The sequence below is a fragment of the Crocodylus siamensis genome, chromosome 9, assembly GCF_052110815.1.
Source record: "Crocodylus siamensis isolate JL-2025a chromosome 9, ASM5211081v1, whole genome shotgun sequence".
Taxonomy (NCBI): Eukaryota; Metazoa; Chordata; order Crocodylia; family Crocodylidae; genus Crocodylus; species Crocodylus siamensis.
Window position 1 is genome coordinate 9,064,388 of NC_143403.1, and position 22,585 is coordinate 9,086,972.

A 22,585-nucleotide genomic window follows, 5' to 3' on the forward strand; every position below is an offset into this window, starting at 1 on the left:
CTCAGCTGGTGGGAATCAACTTTACTCTGCTGACTTCAGCCACTTGCACTGTTTCTTCATGCTCATGATCTAGCATGTGTTTTTTTGGGGCATCACCTGCTATGGAATGGTTATGCACAACATACTTCCAGCAAGAGAAAATATAGCAGCAGTGCTGATTTCAATTCCTAGTATTTGAAGTGGAGCTAGTATGAGCTGCCTGCAGTTTTCCTCCTCGAAGGAAACTTTTTTGGACGTGCTTGCCCACAGTGGCACATTGGGAGCAGAGGAAGCCAGCCATTTGCTGGATGCTGGGTTCCCTTGAGTTGGCACCACTGCCTGCCAAACAGAAGAAACAAGGCTCTTGTAAAGACATCAGACTGTGGCAGCTGAAATAAAGTGCTCTTGTTGCAGCCAGTTGTAAGGAAGAAAATGACAGAGTCTAGACTTCTTCCATTACATGTTTTGGCTTGCAAATTACTTATTCCTTACCCTGATCACTTGGCAGTGTATACAAGTGATGGCTCCCAGACATGGTACTCAAGCCACTCTGGAGAAAATATATTTCCCATCATATTAATTTAAGGCAGCTTTTGACTTTTACCTTACCAAATTTGTAAGCATAGAGCAGTCATGTTCCCTGCAAGGCTCTGGAGAAGAAGTGTGCAGTAGGGCTGTGCGAAGCTTCGGTCCCTGATTCGATTTGGCAGAGATTCCAAATCCGAATTGAATCAGGAGACCCTTAAATCTCTCCGAATTGAATTGGAACCCTCCAAATCGATTCAAAGAGGTTCGGAAAGATTCAGAGATTTGGACATAGACACAGCTTTAAATGTTTTTTCTACATGCCTCAAGGTACCAAGGGGCTTGTGAATGCTGCAATGCTGGGGCGCATGGAGTGGCCCACAGAAGCTCGGGGGCTCACCAGCACACTCGGCAGCAGACCCAGAAGTGGACCAGAAGCACTTCTGGTCCACTTCCAGGTTCGCCAGGGAGTATGCGGGAGGACCCCCCTGAGCCTCCCTGGCTTGGCGAGTGATGTCTCCTGGGTCTGGGGGGGCACCCAGGGTCCCCCTGCAGCTGATCACCAAGCCAGGGGGGTGTGGGAGGCCCCCCCCCGTGCGCTTCTCGGTGGACCCGAAAGTGGACCCATTTCTGGACTTGCTGCCAAGCACGTGGGAGACTCCCCTGCACTCCTGTGGGACACTCCATCCGTCCCACCATCACAGTGTTCACAAGCCGTGCCTGGTACCTCAAGATATGTAGAAGAAACATTTAAAGCTCTGTCTATGGCTGAATTGCTGATTCTCCGAATCAGTATCAAATCTTCAGATTCAGCCGAATCGAATCGGGAACAGTGATCTAAATCAACGAATTGAATCACTGTCCCCGATTTGGGCTGAATTGAATGTGGCCCATTTTGCACACCCCTAGTGTGCAGCGGATAAACTAGACTCTTTTGGGGAAAATTTCATTCAAATGCCTCACATGGACTTTGACCCTGCAAGCCCTCTAGGGATGGACTTTTCACTGACTTTCTTGGACAAGACCAGTTTGTTTCCATGACTATTGCATGGGTAGGCGTGCAGATTTCTGTAACCTGATGTAGACCCTTTGGTACCACATAGAAGACCAGGGCAAATTGTCTGGTAGTACAAATATGTGACCCTATTCAGATCAGTGTAGAGGAGGAGCCTGTTTTAAGCCATCAGAGAACTGGTCCCACAGTTGTTTGCTAACTTTTCCACTTGGAGTTAAAACTGAAATCTGCCATAACCCAGGAAAAGGTTGCTATTAAAAGAGGCTGTTGGAGAAAGGGGGTCAGAAAAGCGAAGTTATTTTTTTATTGCTGTCCCAAACTCTTTCACCAATTCTTCCTTGAACTGGGGTTGATTATAGTTTCCTGCAGAATTTTTTTCCTTTGGTTCCTGTCTTTTTGTTTGCCTTGGTAATGCACTTTTTAACTCTGTCTCAAAAAATTACAGGTGATATAAAGCATGACAGGGTGGTACACGGAGGTATAACTGAGAGTAATGGAATGAAACTGAGCCAAAGAAAATTTTGGCTGAGTAGCAAGAGACATGTGCTATTACTAAGGTCCATTAGAGTGAGGAATAGTCTCCCAAGGGAAGTCGTGGAAGACCCATCATTCTAGTCATTTACATCTAAACTGGACAAAGTATTTAAAGATACACTGAAGGTGCTACTCCCCTATCAAGTCAAGTGTGCACTAGATAACCTACCAAGTCTCGTCTCCCTGGGTTCTTATATGGCAATCATCACAGCAGCTTCAGATCTCATAATCATATATTTTTAGCCTCTGAACACTGGGCTAAATTCATAGTGTTTCCATAGGGTTGTTGGTTGTGGCCACATTGATCTAAGGACATAGACAGACAAGGTGCTTTGGAGAGATGTGCTATCTTTTATTAGACCAACCATACGTAGTGTCACCACAGTTCAACATTTTGACACCACTGTAATTTCTAATCATGCGGGTGCCTGAGTTTCCCTCACTGCCTGAGTTTTTGCTTATAAAGTCCAGCGATGAGCTACTTACTACAAAACACAGAGGTGGTTGGTGCATGTACAATGCCATGCGGAAGTGCCTACGTCACAGACATTTCATGACACCCTGGTACTGAACTGAGGTGTATAGGCAGACTTCAGGGTGCTGAAGTCTCCTACACATCCAGGTATCAAAAAGTTAGTCATGGCAGTGAAGCAGGTAGCCCCCCTCCCACCTCCTCCCAACCATGAACCTGAGGAAGGAGGAGTACTCCCTCCGTTTTACAGATGGGAAACAGGCCCGAGATAGGCAAAGTGTCTCACCCACGCGTCTACAGAAAATATGGAGATGAGTCAGGAGCTGAAAGTAGGTCTCTTGAGTCCCAGAGCAGTGCTCTATAAACCCAACCAGACTTTTACCACCTTGGTGGCTGCTGTTCATTTCAAACACCTCTCCCTTCTCTTGATGGGGACAAAAGCCAGTACTTCTTGCCTTCTCTCAAAACTTTCTCTGAAACAACATACTGGATTCACTGATAAACTCCTCCGTGTTAAGCAACATGTTTTTAAAGAAAATACAGCCGTGGTGAAAGCATTAAGGATACACTGGTACAGCAAATCTCAGATAATGAAAAATGCATAAGCCTAAGTCTTTTTTTTTCCTTTTGAAAGCAGAGCAGGCAGGTTCTAAAATATCATTTTTCTCCACTGGAGATTTACATACAGAAATTGTTTTTAGAGGGATGAAAGCTGTCCTGAGACAGGTGGGTTTCATGCTGAATGCAGGGCTCCCCAAGCAAAAAGAGCCAGTACAGCTCCGGCTTTCCATCGGATGGGTGGTGAGCCTGAGAGGCAAAACTAAACCCCAAAACTGTCCCTTAGGGAAGTAGTGCTTTCGGTGCATGTTGTACGCTTCCAGGTTGGAAAGCTCCCCCCAATTCCTCATGTGTGAGCTGCAGTGCTGCTGACATAGTCTGCTGAAGCAGTAACTGCTCATCCACTCAGCACCTGCCAGTAAACCCTAACTTCTGCCAAGAGTAACTTGGTACCAACTTCCATAATATCACAATGAGATAGTTAAATAATTTGACAGGGCTGTTTGGAAAACTACCAGGGATTGCTCAAGGCGGTAATTTTCCTTTCAGGAGACTAAGTTAAGAGCTGCAGTTCCTCAAAGACAATATTGCCACTACCCCCGCTCTCTGGAAGACTATAAAATGGTGTATGTGCAAATACATTCAAACGTTAGTGGGTTTTGTGCTGTGGAGAATGAAACAAGGCCTAGTGAGCAATGTGGTCCAGGTAGATTCCCCACCTGGTCTGGCCTTTGACACCTCCATTGGCAGCCATACCTGGAAAGAGTTTGTCACGTGGGCCAAATGTTGTGAAATCGGTCTTGTAGTATTGACAAGAATCTACCAGAGATTAGAGACCGTGAAAGTGAAGTTTCATTTTAAACCAAGACCTTAATTTTGCAGACAGTAATAAACATAGGAAGTCAATAGGATTTCTACTTGCTTCACCGTCTACCAGTTATCTACAAGAGCAAGCCTCTGATGTGGGTTTAGTCACTGGTCCCTGAGATGAAAGATTATTGCACTTAGCCCTGCTTGTAAATTGGGTCAAGCTCTCTAATTTTTACTGTCATTTCTGGTTCACTAAAAACTCCCTGAACAACGGAAATCTGGTGGTCCCACAATGAAGGGCAAGAAAAACAAACAGGAGCGATAGGATCACAGCCCGAGGTGTGGTGCATGCTTATAGCAAACCCTCCCTATAAATCACCTTCTTTCACCGCCCTCCACAGTACCATGCAGCTCCCCTAAACAATGCCCCTTCTCTTAGTCCTGGTGCTCTCTATAATTGCCGGGTTTGGGTTGGAATTTCGTCCTTTGATCAATTTGACGTGATTCACTGGGGGGGGGGTGTTTTCGCTCTGTAGAGCGTCCATCTCAAGATAAAACAAAGATCAGAAATCAAACATGCAATGCAGGGCTGATATAAAGCCTATAAGATCAGGTGTATTTTCCTGGTTCTGGTACCCACAAATTTGAAATTGGACCTGTAGAACATTTGGTAATCTGGTAACAGGACTGGCTTCAACTGCACTGGGATGATTGAGCTGCCTGCAAATGAGGCCAAAATATCATGTTTCTTACTGGATCGGTACTTAAAACATTCAAAGCAGTCTGATATGTACCTAGACCTTTCTGTAGCTGTCCAGATGCACATGCAGTGAATATCCTTTAAACTATAGTATATGTTATAGTTATGGCACCAGCCTATTAACCTTTGGATATTTGCATTATTAGTCAGTTTCCTAAATCCTTGGAGTTAAGTACAACGACAGAGAAGATTTTTCCACTTGGAGCTCAAAGCTGTCTGGTATGAATTTTACAAAGCGCTCAAATGCTTCGCTTTCAGCCAATTTGTTGCTAAGGTTATCGTCTGTATGAATATCTTCACACAAAATTACTTGCTGCTAGCTAAATACAGTATGCTGATGACCTATTAATTTATTGCTGGGAAGAAATTTATAAATAAACTTTAAGTTCTTTCCCCCTTATGAATTGTACCAACATTTGTTTTCATTTCCCTATAGTCATGCTTAATGTGTCAGAAGCTATGTTCAACTTCTTGTTTTCTATCAAAAAAAAGATGGGAAAAAAGTAACTAAGTAAAGTTCAGCCTCTGTCAGGTATTATAAGCAACACGTTAAAATGAGGTATGAATCCAAGTAAAATATTTTCACTATGCAGTTCTTCACCAAAACCTGGGGGAGAAAAGGTTTACTTACTCAACCACCATTTCAGCTGTAAACCCTAAAGTGTTCACCAAGGTCCCTTTAACTTGAATAGAAAAGAAATATCTATCAACAAGTTATAACAGAAAGCAGAACTTGCTAGCTAGTACACAAAACATTGCATTCTGCTCGAAACAGTACACTTAAAAAAATGCAAGATCTTTCAAGGCACTTTTTCTCAAGTGGTGCAGGAAACATTCCTCGAGCCAGTAAGAAAATGAGTATCGCTTAGATAAAAGAAGCTGTTGGCATTTACTTGATGCTACAGCAGCCCTTGGGCCAGTCCTCCAAACTCATACTTCAGTATTACTGAAATCAACAGAATTCCACATGGGGGCATCAGTTGGTGCCAGTAAAATCACATTATAGCCTCATGACCCTGGTATAGAGCCTGGGGAAGTCATGAGGCTGATATAGAGCCTGGGGAAGTCAGTTGAAGGGCTTGTGTGGATTTCAGAGGGGTTTGGGTGAGACCGACTGATGAATAAAGACCACTAAAAGGTACTTTACCCAGGAAGTGTGATCTTCTGACTCTATAATCCGTTCTAGCTCCTAGTGTCTGAGCAGTATTTAAGATTACAAGCAGGATTACAAAACCCTAAACCATTATGCCTGTTTCCATGTATGCTTCTTCAACTGTAAGCAGCAGGAATACTTGAACAATCTTCTAGCTTAAAGAAGAGGAGCCTCGGGGCAAGGTCATGTTTGCTAGGATCCTTGATACTGAAGCTTCTTTTCTTCCAGGGCCTGGTAGAACTTGAGGGTGATGGGATACAGGAGAAGCTGCAGTGCTTAAATGTTTTCCAGGTGGGGCTGGGATGGACGGGTGTCACTGTCAGCTGTGAGTGGGTGTTATTTTTGTAGGAGGAGGAGGGCTGCAGCAGGGGTTGGTATGGTAGATGCATATCCTTATAGCTAGGATTTGTGTGCTTGGGTTGCTTGCAAATTATAAACCATTCAGGGTTAGGCCCGCAAAGGAATTCATTTCAAACCTTGAGGTGGAGAGGTGGGGAGATCAGTCCAGAATTTGTAATTTAAAGATGTTCCATAACGAAGGAGACTAAGAATGTTGGTAATTGGGAGATGGTCTCTCAGTTAAGTAGTTAGGTGGAGAGACGCAGAAGTTGCCTACCGCTCCACAATAAAGTTGGTGGTTGTTAGTTCTCATTCATGCATGCCTGTATTTATTGAGCCTGGTGATCACCAGGGATCCTGGTTTTCCCTGACAAAAAATTGCAAATTCTCTGATAAAACCCACGAAATTCATGATTAAAATTAAAGGCCCTCCCACAGCTCCCCCGGTCCTGCTGGTGCCCCTCACTCGCCACACACAACCCGTGTTCCCCCAGCTCTGCCAGAGGGTTCCCCAGCCCCCAGGGCTATGGACATGGGTCCACAGCCACCTGCTCTCACTCCCACCTGCTGCCTGCTGTGGGCTGGGGGGGTGAGGGAGGCTGGCTCCCCACCGTGCTGAACACTCCTGAGGGGGGCAGGGGGACTTGCACCCTCTAGATCTGTGCGCGGGGTGGCTGTGGGCTCGGGCTCCTGTCTTGCTGCCCTCCCTCCAGGGCCTCCACAGCCCAGTAGGCACAACCCAGCATGGCAAAGAACAGCAGGGCCGCACGATGAAGCTGCCTGCGAGTGCAAGCTCCACACTGCCCTAGTGATGCACCCCCAGTGCGTGGCTGCTTTGAGAGGAGCATCCCGGTGCTGCTGCCCTCGTTGCAGCCGTGCACACCATGGGCACGTTGCCAGGCTTCTCCACATGGCTCTGCTGTTCCCTGCCATGCCAAATTGTGCCCTCCGGGCTGCGGAGGCACCGGGGCAGGGCAGAGGGCAGAACCCTGTACACAGATCTGGGGAGGCACAGGTCCCCTCCAGTCCCCTTGGGAGTGCACGCCGCAGCGGGGAGCCAGCCTTCCCCTGGACAAGCTATCCACGGCACCGTCCCACTCCCCATTGGGGTCCTGCAGCTGTACACTGCAAGCCTGGGCCCCAAGTCCCATGCACCGCCCAGCTGGGAAGCAGCCCCAGCCCTGCCCAGCTACCTTCTTCCTTCCCCCTGCCCCCCACATACCTGCGGGAGCTGCTTTCCAGGCTGCCTGGGGCATGTACACGCACCTGGCACCCCCTGTCTCATCACCCTCCTCTCGCTTCCTCCCAGCCGCCTCAAGGCTGCAACTCTGCCAACCTGCAGGGAGCTCATTGCAAAACTGAAAAATTTGTGATTTCTCCAGTAAAATGAGAAATCCAGGTTTGTTTCTGGTAAAAAGTAAAATCCTATATTTACTCCATTTTTCCTTGGGAAATGGAAAACCCAGGTCCCTGGTGATCATTAACACAGGCTTCCTAGCCTTTCTTCCTATTTTTTTAAGCTGTTCCACTGTGCATTGATATTTAAATGTTGGTCTCATAATTTTCCATGAAAAGGGCACTTAAAAGTTAGGCATGGTTACTCTGGGCACGTCTGCACAAAACACTTCAGGCGCAGTAGACTAATTCTGCTCATTAACATCACAAAAAGACCATTGGTTTGCACTAATGCACAGTAGCTCTGATTACGGCGCATTAAACTAGTATCTCTCATTATATAGGTACTAACTTAATGCACCCTAATTATGGTGCATTAATGAATGTGTAGATGCACCCACTGAGTCCTGACAAGGGTCAGTTGTTCTGTCTTATGTTTCATTACCTGTGGCCACAAGATAATCTCCAGCTACTGGAGACTGCTGTGATATAGGGACTAGGTCCCAGAGTTCCTATGCCAGCCTTACTCCATCAGAGAAGTCCCCCATGCTGGGGAAATCCTTCACGTGCCAGTTAAGCTCACATCAAGGCTGCTTTGCTCTGCTGGACTGACACTCTTAATGAACTCTTAATAAGCCCAAAGTTCTTGCCCATAATGTTGATTTTATGAGCTGGTCAAGCTGTTCATTAAAAATTCTGGTTTTTATGCAATTAGATTAGTTAGTGAATTGTTTGTAACCCTCTCTTGATTTCTAAGCATTTCTCAGATGGTTTTGCTAAACAGTTTTCAGCCTGCTTCTTGTTTGCAAGCTGTTCGCATTGGTCGCGATACGTATTGTCTGAATGTTTTTTAGAGTCAAATGGCATCAGTGAAAATCTGTCAGGGGGAAGCAGGACAACAATGAATAATCAGGAATTAAATTTTAGCACGTTCGGGGGGGGTAAATTCTGTCTGACAGAAGGTGGAATTTCTAAACATTGTTGCAAATATTTTGCAACCACCCAAGGGCTTACGATGCTGAACTAAAATACCAAAATATTTGCAAATCCTTTCTTTTTAATGATGTGAGTTTTCTCTCCCTGCAGTTATTCTCCTTTTTTTTAAATCTACTAAGTTGCAAAGACAAAAGACGCTTCAAATAGTCCACTCTGCTATTGTACCACCAAATGGCTCCCTTTCAGATGGCAGCAATTTCCATTTTTGTGACTTGTCCTATAAATGCCGGGTCCATCCTGCATCATTCACAGCAAGCTTTAATTGCAGCCAATCTGTGAAGGCTAAAAAAGTGTCAGTAATATGTGCTCTGCCCTTAGAGCCATTGTTAGCTCTGGGTCAAAACAAAACCCAGGCAAGCCTAACCTTTGTGTTCTTGAAAAAATTGCCCCCATCTTACAGGGGTCTTCTAGTGATGTCATAGCTGGATGAACAATTGTAAACCTCCCACAGTTCTCGAGGGAGCTGTCAGAAGCCTTATTCATTGAGGAGCCCAACTAATAGAAACGGTCCACCTGCTCCAGGGTGACTCTGTCTCTCTCAACTGTGATGCTTGCAGGGATGCGATCCTTGCCTGTTGTCGTGACCTTGTTTTATTGGATGTTCTAATAGAAGCTGAAATGGATATTAGCTGTAATTACTCATTGCACAGGATTCTGTAGGTCACTCTTTGTACCAGAGTTGAGAACCTTCATTGTCTACATTGCTTAAATTACTGAACATTGTGCCATCAGTTCTGAATTAGTGCTCATTAATGAGCTTGTGGTTCTAGAAATTCCCTATTTATTATTCAGAGGCCAAGTATAATTCAGGCAACTGCAATGCAACACTTCTTCCATGGCTTTTGATCTGTCGGGAAGGGGCCCTTTTTCAGGCGAGAGGCACCCGGCAAGAGAAATTGGAACATCGTTTTTCTTCCTGTTCAAAATCCCTCCCTTCATTGCTAGGCTCTTTATCTGGAAGCAAAATGTTATTTTTTTCTAATGTGTTTTTGGTTAGTGAGCAGATAATTCTGAGATCATATTACAATTTCTCTATAATCCTGGAGATGAATGGCCAGTCTATTAACCCAACACGCTGCATACCTGCCTTCCCTGTCTTTAGCTTCTGCATCTGCTCTTTCTCTGCTGTCTCTCCCCTGAACAAAAAAACCCCAAACGCTGTAACATCATTGATGCCAGTCCCCACTGTACTGCCTTTGGATAATTATCTTCTATATGTTTCCTAACATGTCTCTGAAAGGTTAAATAGAATTTAATTCAGTTTGCAGTGAAGTGTAAGTGGTATTTATGAATTTGGGTATGATAAGGAAAGGCCAGCTACAGAGATGCAGGTTCTACTGGGAGAATTACCGTTCTCCTGGTAAAAACCTGAAGTGTACAGACGTTCAGACTTTTTCACCGGGAGCAAAAATAACCCAGTGACAGCTAGGGTTAAATTGTTCTATAGATTGAACCTCTATACACTTCCCCCGGTGTAACTCCTCCTAGGGACCAGAAGGAGAGAATCTGGGGGAGAGACCCCCTGTCCTGGGAAGGCATGGAGAACAGCTAGGGGACAGCAGCTGATGGTAATCCCTGTTTTTGGAAAGAAGCAGGGAGTTTGGCCAGCTCCCACCGGCTTTCCCCTGCCACCCCCCACTGCCCAGTGAGTGGGGGTGGCAGCCAGGAGAGGGGCTCCAGGAATGTCTCCCTGACCTGGCGCCCAGCTGCCCATGGACTCCATGAGATGAGTATGCAAAGTAAAACACTCTGGCAGAGCTGCACTGATGTGCACTAGCTGAAAAGTCACCAGAGCTATGTTGATTTCCATCTACTGAATATTAGGGGTGTGCGGAACGGGCCATATGCGATTCGGATTCAGATTCAGCCTGAATCAGGGACAGTGATTCGATTTGTTGATTTGCATCACTGTCCCCGATTCGATTCACCTGAATCCAAATCTGAAGATTCGATGCTGATTTGGAGAATCAGTGATTTGGCTGTAGACACACCTTTAAATGTTTTTTCTAAATACCTCGAGGTACCAGTGCAGCTTGTGAACGCGGCAATGGTGGGGTGCATGCAGCATCCCACAGGAGCGCAGGGGGAGGCCCCCGCTGCTTGGCAGCGAACCCAGAATTGGACTGGAAGTACTTCTGATCCACTTTTGGGTCTTCTGCCAGGCACGCTGGGGAGCCCCCCACGCTCCTGTGGGATGCTCCATCCAGCCCAGGATCACAGCATGCATGAGCCCCGTGGTACCTTGAGGTAAGTAGAAAAAACATTTAAAGCTGTGTCTATGGCCAAATCTCCAAATCTTTCTGAATCTCTCCAAATGGATTCAGAGGGTTCTGATTTGATTCGGAGAGATTAAAGGGTCTCCTGGTTCGATTCAGATTTGGAGATTCGGCTACCAAATCAGGCCAAATCTCCACCAAATCAAATCAGGGACCGATGGTTCACACAGCCCTACTGAATATACTCTGGGTATTCAACTCATGGAATAAATTGCTATTGAGTGCTACTGATGGCAGAAGCTGGATTGATGGGAATTGCTTTTCTATGGAAGAGAAGTTGGGTAATAAAGGTACTTAACATCTTGTTTTGGAAATATCAAATTTAATTGGTCTTTGTATCTCAACACCCAGATATTGGACAGAGCCTTCAAGTGAGGAACACTTAAAAAATAAGGCACCTAGAAACTTTCAGCAATGTGCAACTGATTTTTTAAAGCGTTTAAACATAGCTTTCCCCCCGTTTTCCTGCTACCTTTCACAAGTGAGCATTTCTGATATAAATAATTTACAATAAATCCTTGTGGTAACAGCAAGTTTGTGTGGGATAGAAAGGAATCTAAATAAAAAATTCTGAACATTTCAAATGTACATGCCCTGGGGGTATAAAAAGAGCTAGCAGAGGGCATGGGGCATGTTTTCAGCGATGACAAAAAGGGAAACTGAGTGGTCAGTCTTTCTTTCACTCAAAGACATGGCATTTTTTACAGCCAGGTACCTTAAATTTCCACCACTTGTACAAATCACATGCACAGACAGGTGGGAAAGTATCCAAACATTTAACCTTCCTCCTCTCTGACACTGTTTGTTAAAAGAAAAAAAGTCCTGTTTGATCTTTAAAAAATGACAAGGCTTGTTTTCTGGGACAAATCACACTTTTGTTTAGGCAAGATTTCACCCGTAATGATCTGTGGGGCTAAGGAAGTTTCAGAGCAAAAGTCAAATTAGCTATTTGAGTGCTGAAAAATTCTTGAAGAAGTGCAGCTTGGGTAATTGGGAGTAGACCTAATCTTTACAAGTTCCCATAGTCTTTGAAGAGTACCCAGCATCTTTAACTTTATTCTGTAATTGTATGCTCGGGCTCTGAAGATATCTTAAGACTCGCTATTTATCTGCCTGGTGAGGCGCAACACTTTCTTATTAAAAACATATCTATCATGGTTAATGACTTGATTTTTTCCCTTTAATACAGTACAATGACAGGTGTAAAGAGAAGATGAGCATCAGATGCTTGAGCAATATGCTCACTGTTTCAAGACGCCTTGAACATCAGCATTCCTTCATGGTGCCAGAGGAAAAAAAAAAATACACTACACAGATTACACGCTTGTGTTAGATAGAAAATAGTACCATTTGCAGTTTCAGTTAAAAGCATGTTGAAGTACATATGGAAAATACCATTAGGAGGAACTCCACAGCGCCTGAGTAAAATGGGTCATTAGGCTTTCGTTTCTTGGAGAGTGTCTCCCATCTGACAGTGCAGAATGGTAGCATTTTTAGCAGCTTATGTTCCCAGTTACATTAAACAGACAAACAGATTGACTATTTTGCATTTCTCATTTGACAACAGCTTGTCTTCATTTGCAGCACACTGGTGGCTGAGCTGAAAGCATGGCGGATGAGTGTATCCAAGGTCCTGGTTTTGAATAACAGCAGATGCCAACGTTTAACTTCAAAATCAATCAATTCTTTTTCCTGCATACGGATAAAAGGTCTAGTGAAGTGCCTGAAGGGGGTTTTCTGCTGTTGACAGCTGAAAATATATAAAAACCAAATTCATTACAAAACTTTCTGCGAGAGATGCGGACGCTGTTAGTTTTATGAAAGTAGGCATTTGAGGAAGTGTGTCTAATTGAGGAGTCATGTAACTCAGATTCAAAGCCTGCCATTACTACAGGCTATTAGGAAAACCATCATCATTTACCGTTGCATTTGGAAGAGAGGTTGACCGCTCCAAGTCTCCGACCAGCTTGGGCAATCACCCATTTTCCGGCAAGTAAGACCTTCCTAGAGCAACCCTTAAATAGATGCCGGTACATTTCTGTAACACCTTCCAACAGATAATTATAACAATTTTCAGAGAACTGTTCCTGAAGGACCAATTCCTGTAGTCCACAACTTCATCAGCATGGGGCTGTAGGAGTACATGGTCCATTGGGTTCCACAAACACAAGGGAGCTTTTCCAGGGGCACTGTATACAGGGTCTGTGAGCCTAACCTGGGCTCTTGGATCCCATTCCAGGGGCCTGGCACATAAAAGTTACATACCACAATGCTGAGCATATCACAGCCCAAGTTCTCTTGTGGATCTAGCCTGGGGTCCATAATAATGTCTTGCCTACGGGTGATATAAGGCAACAGTCACTTTGGAACGTCACATTGGGGGATTGAAAAGTGGCACCTTTGTCCTTTAACATTGCAACTAAAATGATCTCCATCTCCCCCTAGACAACAGCTAACACTCCAAGTCTCCAAGCAGCACAAACAGCTACCGGCTAAAAAACAAGTGAGCAAGAAATAACATGCTACTAAAATATTTATGCTTCCTCTTCCATCCACTTCCCCTGAAAAGAAGTGTGGTTTGTCTCTCTCTCTCTCTTTTTTTTGGTGATATTCAGTGCTCCAAACTGGAAATGGGAACTTTAGACAGTGTGGAGTCCCTTGTTGCAATTATATTATTATTATTATTAGTTTCGAGCCCTATTAAATCTTGAGCTATTGGGTCTTGGAATCACAACACTGTTGTGTAAAATAGCCAACCCAGAGGTTTCTAAATTGTGTGGTCTGTGGTTTCTCTGGTCCTCTTTTGAACCAGCCCTCATTGCTATAGTGGTTGGCTTTATAGGAAAAAGGCATGGATTTAGCCATGGAAAAAGGGGTGTATGGTCCTATCCACTGGACTCACTTTACAGATTATGAAGTAGCTTGGAGATCAGCAATGTTTTGGAGCTGAATGCCAAAAGCATCCACAACCTCGACTTGTAAGATGTTGGTGTGTGCGGGGAGGACAGCAGAGGGGCTGTGAGGGGCCCGATCCTTGTTGTGACAGCACAGCCAGAGCCCCCTCCCCACCATCTGCCCTGAGGCCTGCGTGCCAAGCAAGCTGCCTTCACGTGCCATGCTCTGGCACCCGTGCCGGGGGTGGCCTACCCCGATGTAGCTGGAGGTTTGTTGCTGGCACTTTCACAGCAAGTCTGCATTGTTAACAGCCATCCCAAAATTGTACAAAATGCCAGTAGAAACCTCTGCACCGCCCTACTTTAGCATAGATTCTCTACAGTTCAGGCAGCTAAAAAATGCAGCTTTTAAGATCTGCATTGACTCAGAGCGTGGACAAACAAGTCACCACCAGGTTAGCTATAGCACGTCCGCTGCCCTGTGGCAGCCGTTCAGGAACACAGTTTTACCTGCAGTAAATGCAGGGCAAGCTACCCCACTTTCACTGAGAACAGGAGCCTTGCATTTACTAGTAGGTAAGAATATGCACACAAAGACTTACTACTGAGTTGTTAGCTGAGCAGTGGTAGCTGGCTGATATACCCATAAGCTTTCATAAGCTGACAAGCCTGTTGCAATACACTGGGGTGGGAGAATTCAGGCCCCCTTAATGCCACCTCTGTCTCCGTAAAGGAATGCCTCAACTGTCTTATTACCCTGACTTTCTAACCCATTTGCATGGCTAGAGTAAGACTGAGGTGCTGGCCAAGCATCAGAAATCTTCAGGAGTCATCTTCCATATGTGGACATTTCATTATTCCATTGAATTCTGTGTTGGGTACAAATAAAAGTAAAGCTTATTCTTCATTCAACAGACTTGGTTTTATGCCAGCATCACGAGGAATTGGAGTTATACCAGAATAAAACGAGCACATAAGCTGTGCGACGGTGTGAAAAATCAGTCCTACTGTACTTACATACACGCGTGCGCACACATGCGCGCGCACACACATGCAAGCAAGCGTGCACAAGGTTTCTACTTACTCTTTCACAGCAAAGCCATTCCTTGCCACTCCTAGGGTGCATGCATTTTGTGTGCTCTATTTTAAGCACTTTGTGAGCCCTGCGGAGTTGTCTCTTGTTGTGACTGCGTTTAGTCCGCCGAGTTTCAGCCTGTTCATAATGCGATGTTGGTGTCTGTGGTCTATCATTATTAAGCATATGTAATGATTAGAACGAAAGAACAGGAGATTAGGGGAAGTCGAGGGTTCTCTGAAGCAAACAGCAAAAAAAGACGATGACGAAGAAACAGAGACATTTTCAAGGCCACTGGAGTAGGAAAGGTCTCAGCATGTGGTCAAAAAAAAAAAATATAAGCAAGTATAAACTTGACAGAGGCCATTGCTTGGATGATTGTTTCACAGTAGAAAGAGCATAATATTGATTCCAAAACTGCTATCTGTCCTTTTACCCAGAAGTACATATTATGATATTCAAAGGCGTTTTGTTTTCTGACAGAAGCATTAAAGGCTAGCCATGGAAAGTAGTACAGTTAAATAGCCATGTTTTCTTTCTTCTCTCTCTCGCTCTTCAAATTGTTGCCGTTGCTAGGACATGCATTTAGAGCTCTTTGTTGTCTTAATGGAGACTGAAACATGTATAGAGGTTGGAGTTTTCTTTTTTTATTCATCAGTTGAATAAAAAAGCCATGCAAACAAAGCATTTGTAGTGCAAGAGTTGAGTGCAAATCCCTCCCTGTAAGCTGAACAAAAAGCTCATTACGAGGAGGTGGGGTTTTCTGGTCACAGCTTTTAACTAAAGGGCAAAGGTCTCCTGTTAAGTACCATACAGTCTAAACAGGGCTGCGTAAAATTATTGGGGTGGGGGGGAGTCAAATATTTGTTCTTAATTCTCAAGTTCGTTTATCCAGAGTGGCAACCAGGGAAGTGTTGGGAATGATTAAATGGCTGCATTGAGGCTACAAATTGCCGCTACTTGCTTTTGTAGCTGGACTTGTTGCAGTTGAGTGATGTCGCCCATCAGCGCATTGTGTGCACAGTAAAACAGTCGAGCAGTGACAGATAGACTGAAACTCAGAGCTACTCCATCACCGCTGAAGGATCCTGCTCGCTGGGAATTGAGAATGAGCACAAACCATGCACGCTGCTCAGAAGCAGCTGCTTTCACTCCAGCCTGGCTCCTCAGCTGACTGGGGCAAGCAGAGACGAGTAAATACGCTCTATCTGTGATCCCGCTGGAGGCGAAAGCCAAAAAAATACAAGCGAAATAAATAATTTAGCCCAACGCCGAAGCAATAGGTTGGGAAGCTTGGACTGCCGACTTCCCAGCCAGTAGCGCACCACACAAAGTGATTAGGTGATTAGCAAGAAGGACACAAGACAGCAGGATCTGATACCAGACTGAGCTGAAAGTGCACATGCTCCTCTTTCCCAAACACTGGGCAATATAAACACACTGAAATAGCATCCTAGCACCTTCAGATCATGGTTGCAGAAACTGAGCAAAATGCTTGCTGTCAGGGCAAGTTTGGAAACTGGAGGTACTGCTCCTGAACCTGCTGCATCCCTAAAAACATCCCTGTAGCACTTGGATCCAGCCAGGGTCTGCCGAGGCAGAGGATCCTAAGGTAATCGCTGTTAGGCGGCAGTTTTAACAGACAGGTTGAAAGGCAGCAGTGATGGGCTCTGCAGCTTGGAAGTGAGGTGGGCCCAATGCAGAGCTTCCAGCTTGTGGTTGTGGGTAATCGAACCATGAGAAAACGAGGGCATCCTCTCGAATAATCAAGTGCTGACAAAAGCACTCAGTCCATTCAGATGGTTTCCCTACTGTGCTTTGGTATCGGGGGGTCTTGGGACATGATTTTCTCAGCTCCATCAGTCACCATTACAAAGACAACACTCAGGGCAGGAATGCCAAGATGGCAGGAGGTGTCTTTTTGACACAGGACATTACAATGTCTCTCGGGGAATCCATTATACAGATCTGGATGCTAAGAATATAGGGCTTGATCTTATGGGGATCAGTTGCTGACAGTGGGAATTGAGGGTGCTCAGCACCTTTCGAAAGTGTTCGTAAGTCAGTTGGCGAGCTGCAACTTTTCCTTGACTGTCATGGGACTCGCGGAAGCTGAACTCCTCCCGGGATACGATCCTGCATCAGAAGCGGCTCAGAATGAGCCTCTCCAAAAATTGCACGGGGCTGCTGGACCCAGTTCTTACTTGTCAAAAATCTCGGCCAGTTTAATATTTTTATTTGTCTAAATCCCAGAGGAAAAAGTACCACCGAATCTTCCCTAACAGATGCAAAACAAGAGTATCGCTACACATTGAAAGCGGCTACTGGGGGCTTTTAACATTTATCTTATTTTCTTTTTAATGAAGAACCCTGCCCAAGACAAAATATCTAGTGTCACGGATGCTTGCCTGTTTTTGTGTTAAGGGTTAAGCTTACCTGGCAGTTGCCTGAAACAGCCAAATTACATTTCTTAAAAACAGCTCTTATTTCACTTGATTTACAAAAATGCAAATTCTCGCCACTACCACTTGACAAAAGTAACTGAGGAAGGAAAAATCCCCGTTATCTGTGCTTGTCTGTGCTGTGTTTCTGCCTTTTTCATTCTGTGGTTTCATTTTCATCACCTCTCTTCACTGAGGGATTGTTTGCTAGATTCACTGGGGTGCTGTTTAGGTTGTTTTGTTGATCAGAAACACAAAGACCAACTTCAGTCGTGCTGAAGAAAACTGGTGGGGCCTGGGAGCCTGTTGATCTTAGCCTAGGAAGTATATGAAAAATTCACAGATAATGACTGCACCTTGTAAACGTATAGTTCCTTGTGAACTCAGGATGTCCTATACAAAATGTAGGATATAGGAGATTGCATTAGTGAGTAACTTGAAGCCTGATCCTTCCACTCAGGTCTGCACGTGCTAAGCACAAATCAGGGAGCAAAGGGTAATGGAAATGGATATCACTTGGCAGTCTCTCTGAAATGCAGATCAGTATTTAGAGTCTAATACTCCACAAAGAAATCATTAAGGAACAATGAATTATGCCTCAAAAATGGTATTACAGTTGACATTATGCAAAATAGTAAAAACTGAGCGAACACCATTTTGAAACATTGGTACAAAATTAAATAAAACTTGGCTAAAATTACCAGTTGTACCTAATAGATCTTAAATCCCAGACATTGTGCATTTGTTCTCATATTAACTCCTTATTTATGAGGGTCATCACATGCCCTGCATTGGCTCTCTGCAAGCACCTGTGCAAAAAAGGGCAGCAGACCTTCTCTTGTTTCAGGACAGATGAAGGTAAAATCTGCATGACCCTAAATAGCTTCCGAAATCATAGTTACACCTATCAAGCTCTTGATGATGGCGTACAGCTGAATTCTTCATCCTGAGAATAAAGTATGAAAGGTCAGGAGTACAGTAGGTGGAGTAGCTTGTGGAAGGTCCCACCACCGTGCCATGCAATTTTTAATTGCTTTAGGATGAATATCAAGTGGTTCTGCTTTTGTCCTTCAGATCTGGTTTTAGTTGCAAAGATGTTTCTTGTTAAGTAGCTATGGGCAAACTCGACAAATACTACTGCATTCGGTCCGTTCTAACCTATTTGACCAGGAACAGTTTAATTTCGGAATATTCCCTAGGAGAGAAATTGAGAAGTAACCCATCAGCAAAATTTAAAACTGGGCCTCATCCAGACATCTACATCTCAAAACGGCTCCAGATGTTGGAAGCTTGACCAAACTAAAGATGAGGAAAATGTGGGAGAGAAAGCCTTGCTCACTTGATGAAGTAATGGGCTTTCATGAGGACCAGAACTTCAGGTCACTTTCCCCAAGAATTTTGCTGCATTTCATGAATTCTTCTGGCAAACGTAACCTAAGGTTTGAGCAAACCTGGGTGAGCTTATGGCTTCAGGTGGAAAAAAGGCAGAAACCTGAAAGTCAAAGGGAAACTCAGGAGGTGAGAGAACTCATGTGAACTGAAACCAAGAACAGCTCACACAAACCTGCTAAGAAACAGGACTGGGTTGCTTAGCTGCACGCCAAACCCATTATCGTTTTTTGTTATTTATTTGTAGCAAGGTAGTTCCTGGAGGTCCCAACCCTTGGGACTCATTGTACTTGGTATAGCACAAACACAGGATAAAGCACAGGTCTTCCCTAGATAAAACAGACAGAGACTGGAACAAAAAAAGTATTATTGTCCCTGTATTATAGGTGGGAAGAAGCAAGGAAAGCTTACGTGACTTGCCATGATCACACAGGAAGTCTGTGGCAGAGCTCGAAAATGAATACAGGTCTCAAGTCACAGTGCTAAAACCAGATTTAAACCCAGATATTCAAAGGTGAAAGATGTGGGTAGGGACAGACATTACACATAAACCGGTTTAAGTGATCAGAAACTGGTTAAACCTGTAAGAGAACATAAGTTCAGTTTCAAAACCGTAATAAACCAGTTTCAAAATGGCTGAAACTGATTTAAGAGAAACCTGGTTGAATGTAATATCAGACTGAATTGATTTGGGTCAAACCAGTTTATGCAGCGTCTGTCCCAGAACCTTTCCTGGTTTAAGTTAAACCTGAATCCCCCAGCATCCCAGATGCTTGGCAGCCCTGGGCTGTGCTGTCTGCTCCAGGGAACAGGGCTAGCCCCGCCCTTCTGGTCCCTAGCCGAGCTCCGGCAGAGACTGCAGGCACAGCAGGGTCTGCCTGGCTTCCCCCTGCCTACCTACCCCCTCGCTGCTCAAGCAGGGATTTCCCTCCTCCCGTCTCCCACAGCACAGACCCCAGCCCCACAGATCCTAGGTATGCTAGCTAATGCTGGGAGGTGTCTGTGTATGTGCCTCCGACTTCACTGGGACAGGCAGACAGAACAGTGTTCACTTAGGGCTTTTTCGAACTAATCAACAGGTCAGCTAGTAATGTCCCTCAGTTCCTCCCTTGGAAAAAGCTGTTTAAGAAGAGCATGAGAGAGGCTTTTGCTTTGTTGATGGGCTGATAACAGTGTTATCAGTCCCCTGCTGGCTCCCTTGCCTGTCAGGTTTTCAGACAATATGAAGAAGCAGGGAGAGGGAGATTGAAAAGCTCAGTATCATCAACAGATTCATGCACTGCACACCCTCCCCCTTTATCTTGGAGTGCTAGCTGGAGGCTGGCAACGCTCCCTCCTCTTGAGCAGCGAGTGGGGAAAAGCCTGGGACGGTACAGGTAGGGTGGGGGTTTAACCCCTCCCCCCTTACCGGAGCATCCTGCTGGGGCCTGGCCACGTTCCCCCTCTCAGCTCAGTGGAAGGGAGCTGCCCTGGTGCCCCCCCCAGCTTCTAGCCTGAGCCACCGCAGGCATGTGCCTGCATTTTCTCAGTCCAGAAGGAATGTCTGTACAGTTGCAAACCAGCTTAACCTAGGCAGCTTAGACTAACCCGCAAAGAATCAGTTCAGGCTCAGGCTTTTTGAATGTCTGTCCCTAGTCTACAGCAGTTAGCCACAGAGGAACAAATGCTTGCTCCTCTGAGTTCCCAAAGGAGAAATGCAACATTTAAAAGTAAATTAAAACCAGAACTGCTTGGAAACTTGTCTTTTCAACAAATTGGAAGTTTTCATGCAAAAATATTATTTTAGGCTGTCTTTGAAGAAACTGGTGAGAGCCATCAGTGCAGAGAGGGGTGACAGATGTGTTGAGAAGTCTGGTGCTAGTGGACTGCTGGATAGCGGGCTGTCCATTTAGGTAGAGACCTTTCTCCTAAAGCACTTTACACATGGTCTGTGAAATCCTTTCCCCAGTAAAGTTAATAGATGTGTTGGCATTGACTTCAGAGGGGAGAGGACATCCCTATATCTATGTTCCATGTATGAGCTATAGTGAGGATGGCAAGGTTGCTTGTGTATACTGTGTACCTATCCGATTTTGTCTGGGCATTACAGTTCAGGTCTGATTCTCCCATCTCTTTCCCCAGTTAAGCAGGTGTATAATTCCTTTGACTTCAGTAGAGTCATTCCTAATTTCCATTCCATACTCACAGGCTAAGATTCTCCACTGCAACTCAACAGAAAGTGATCTGGCAAGGGGAGAAAGGGTCTTCTCTGGCACCTTTGTGACCTACAGATTCCCTGAAGTAAGTCAGATCAGTCTTAGCTACTGAGGGCCTCCTCTGTAGGGCTTTTACTGTCAGATGCTTTGGACCCCCGCTATTCCTCCCTGTAGTGGGACTTCCAGGGAGACTGAATCATGGCTGCTTGTGGCCTTCCACAAATATAAATCCCCCTCAGTAACTACGGCGCAGTTCTGGCTCCCAGTGTATCAGGACCAGCAGAGGAGACAGGCTTTGTCCCCCCTCACTTTAATGACATGAGCGTATACTACTGGGAACCCATGTCTTTCAGCATAGCATCATTTTTCCCCATCATTGAAGTGCAACCTCGTCCACCTACAGAGTGGCAGGTCCCTTTATCACCTCACTGCCATTTAGGACTCAACATAAAAAAAAAATAATACAGCCTCTAAGTGAAACTGCAGTCACACAGGATCTTAGCGCTCAATTAACCACCGTGACAGCCTTCGCAGTATATGCAGAACCAAACAAATACCTTGAAGGGGCAGGGGGACAGAAATGGGTATTCTCATTTTCATTCTCACTCTTCCTTAAGGTTTTTCACCAGTGAGCTAAAATTGTATGGCTGATGAAGTGATTGTTTTTTTCTTCTGTGCTGCTTGTACTAAAGGTACTGGCTAATTTAGCTATCATGATAAATGCCTGCTTTGAACCTATTTTCTTGCAAGAGAATAAAAAAGGAAACCCCTTTTGGAAAATGGATAAAAATGAATGTATTTTTCTTTGCATTTAAAATATTTGGGGGAAGACAACTAGAGGTTATGTTATCTAGGGAAGGCCAACACATTAGTTAGGACAGGATATGAGATTAGATTACAGAGATACGAATGCAAAAGGTTTGAGCAGAAGAACTGCAATACAACTTCCTTGTAGATCATTGTCCAGGCTCCAGTACTCAACTGCAGTAATTAATGGAGCTGTTGTAAAAGACAATATTATTTTATAGAGGAAACTATATTAAGATACTCCCAGCTCTTTAAGGTGTACTTGACTGTCTAAGGCCCAAAGGAGCTATTTAGATAGTCAGGCATCAGCAAGGAGTAAAGACAGCCTGACTGTGGTCATTTCCCCTACCATAACTCCTCAATCTTCTGGCCTGCTGACTGTAGCTGAGCAAAGGGGAACAAGTGTCGGGACCTATTCATACAGTAGCTCTAGCAAGAGAAAAGGGGAAATCCTCCAGAGTCTGGTTAAAGTGCCACATTGGCTTTACAGATGCCTTGTGCCATCCCAGTGTGCACAGACGGACCAGGGCCAAGCTTCAAGTCTAGGCCTTTGTGTGACCAGCTCATTTCAAGCATCCGTTATCATTTGGCTGGAAAGGTTTATTACAGAGGACTTTGGGTAAGTGGTTTCAGAAAAGTTCACACAGCTGCTTGCTTCCCAAGAGCATCAGGAAAGGCCATGACAGGAAGTGAGGTGCATGCAAATCCAGTAAGGAAAATAAACTCGGGGGAAGAAGAAACATGGTGCCCTTCCTTCCTCGTGCATATGAAGATGAAGTGTAGAAGACCTGCTCAAGAAATAAGAGGACAGGGTCAAACAGGGGGGTGGAGTCATAACTGACCCTTGTTGTTGATGTCCCGATATCCAGCGATGCTGGTAGCGCCAACGCTCGTTTGTTCCATAAACGTACAGTACACAAGTGCGCTGCTCGCTGCGGGAGCTCTCTGCACGGGTGTCTGCTTCCATCTGTA

General features: G+C 44.9%; 1 protein-coding gene across 2 annotated transcripts in view; it reads left to right on the top strand.

The window, feature by feature from the left end:
- The window catches only part of MAF (MAF bZIP transcription factor), a 237,877-nt gene that overhangs the window by 183,417 nt on the left and 31,875 nt on the right, over positions 1-22,585 (top strand). The window contains exon 3 of one of the 2 annotated variants that reach the window (XM_090063756.1): positions 12,397-12,695. The exons of the other annotated variant lie outside the window; for it this stretch is intronic. The gene's annotated coding sequence lies outside the window, so the exon portion shown is untranslated. Of the gene's footprint in view, positions 1-12,396; positions 12,696-22,585 lie in introns of those variants that run through there. 2 annotated transcript variants of the gene reach the window in all.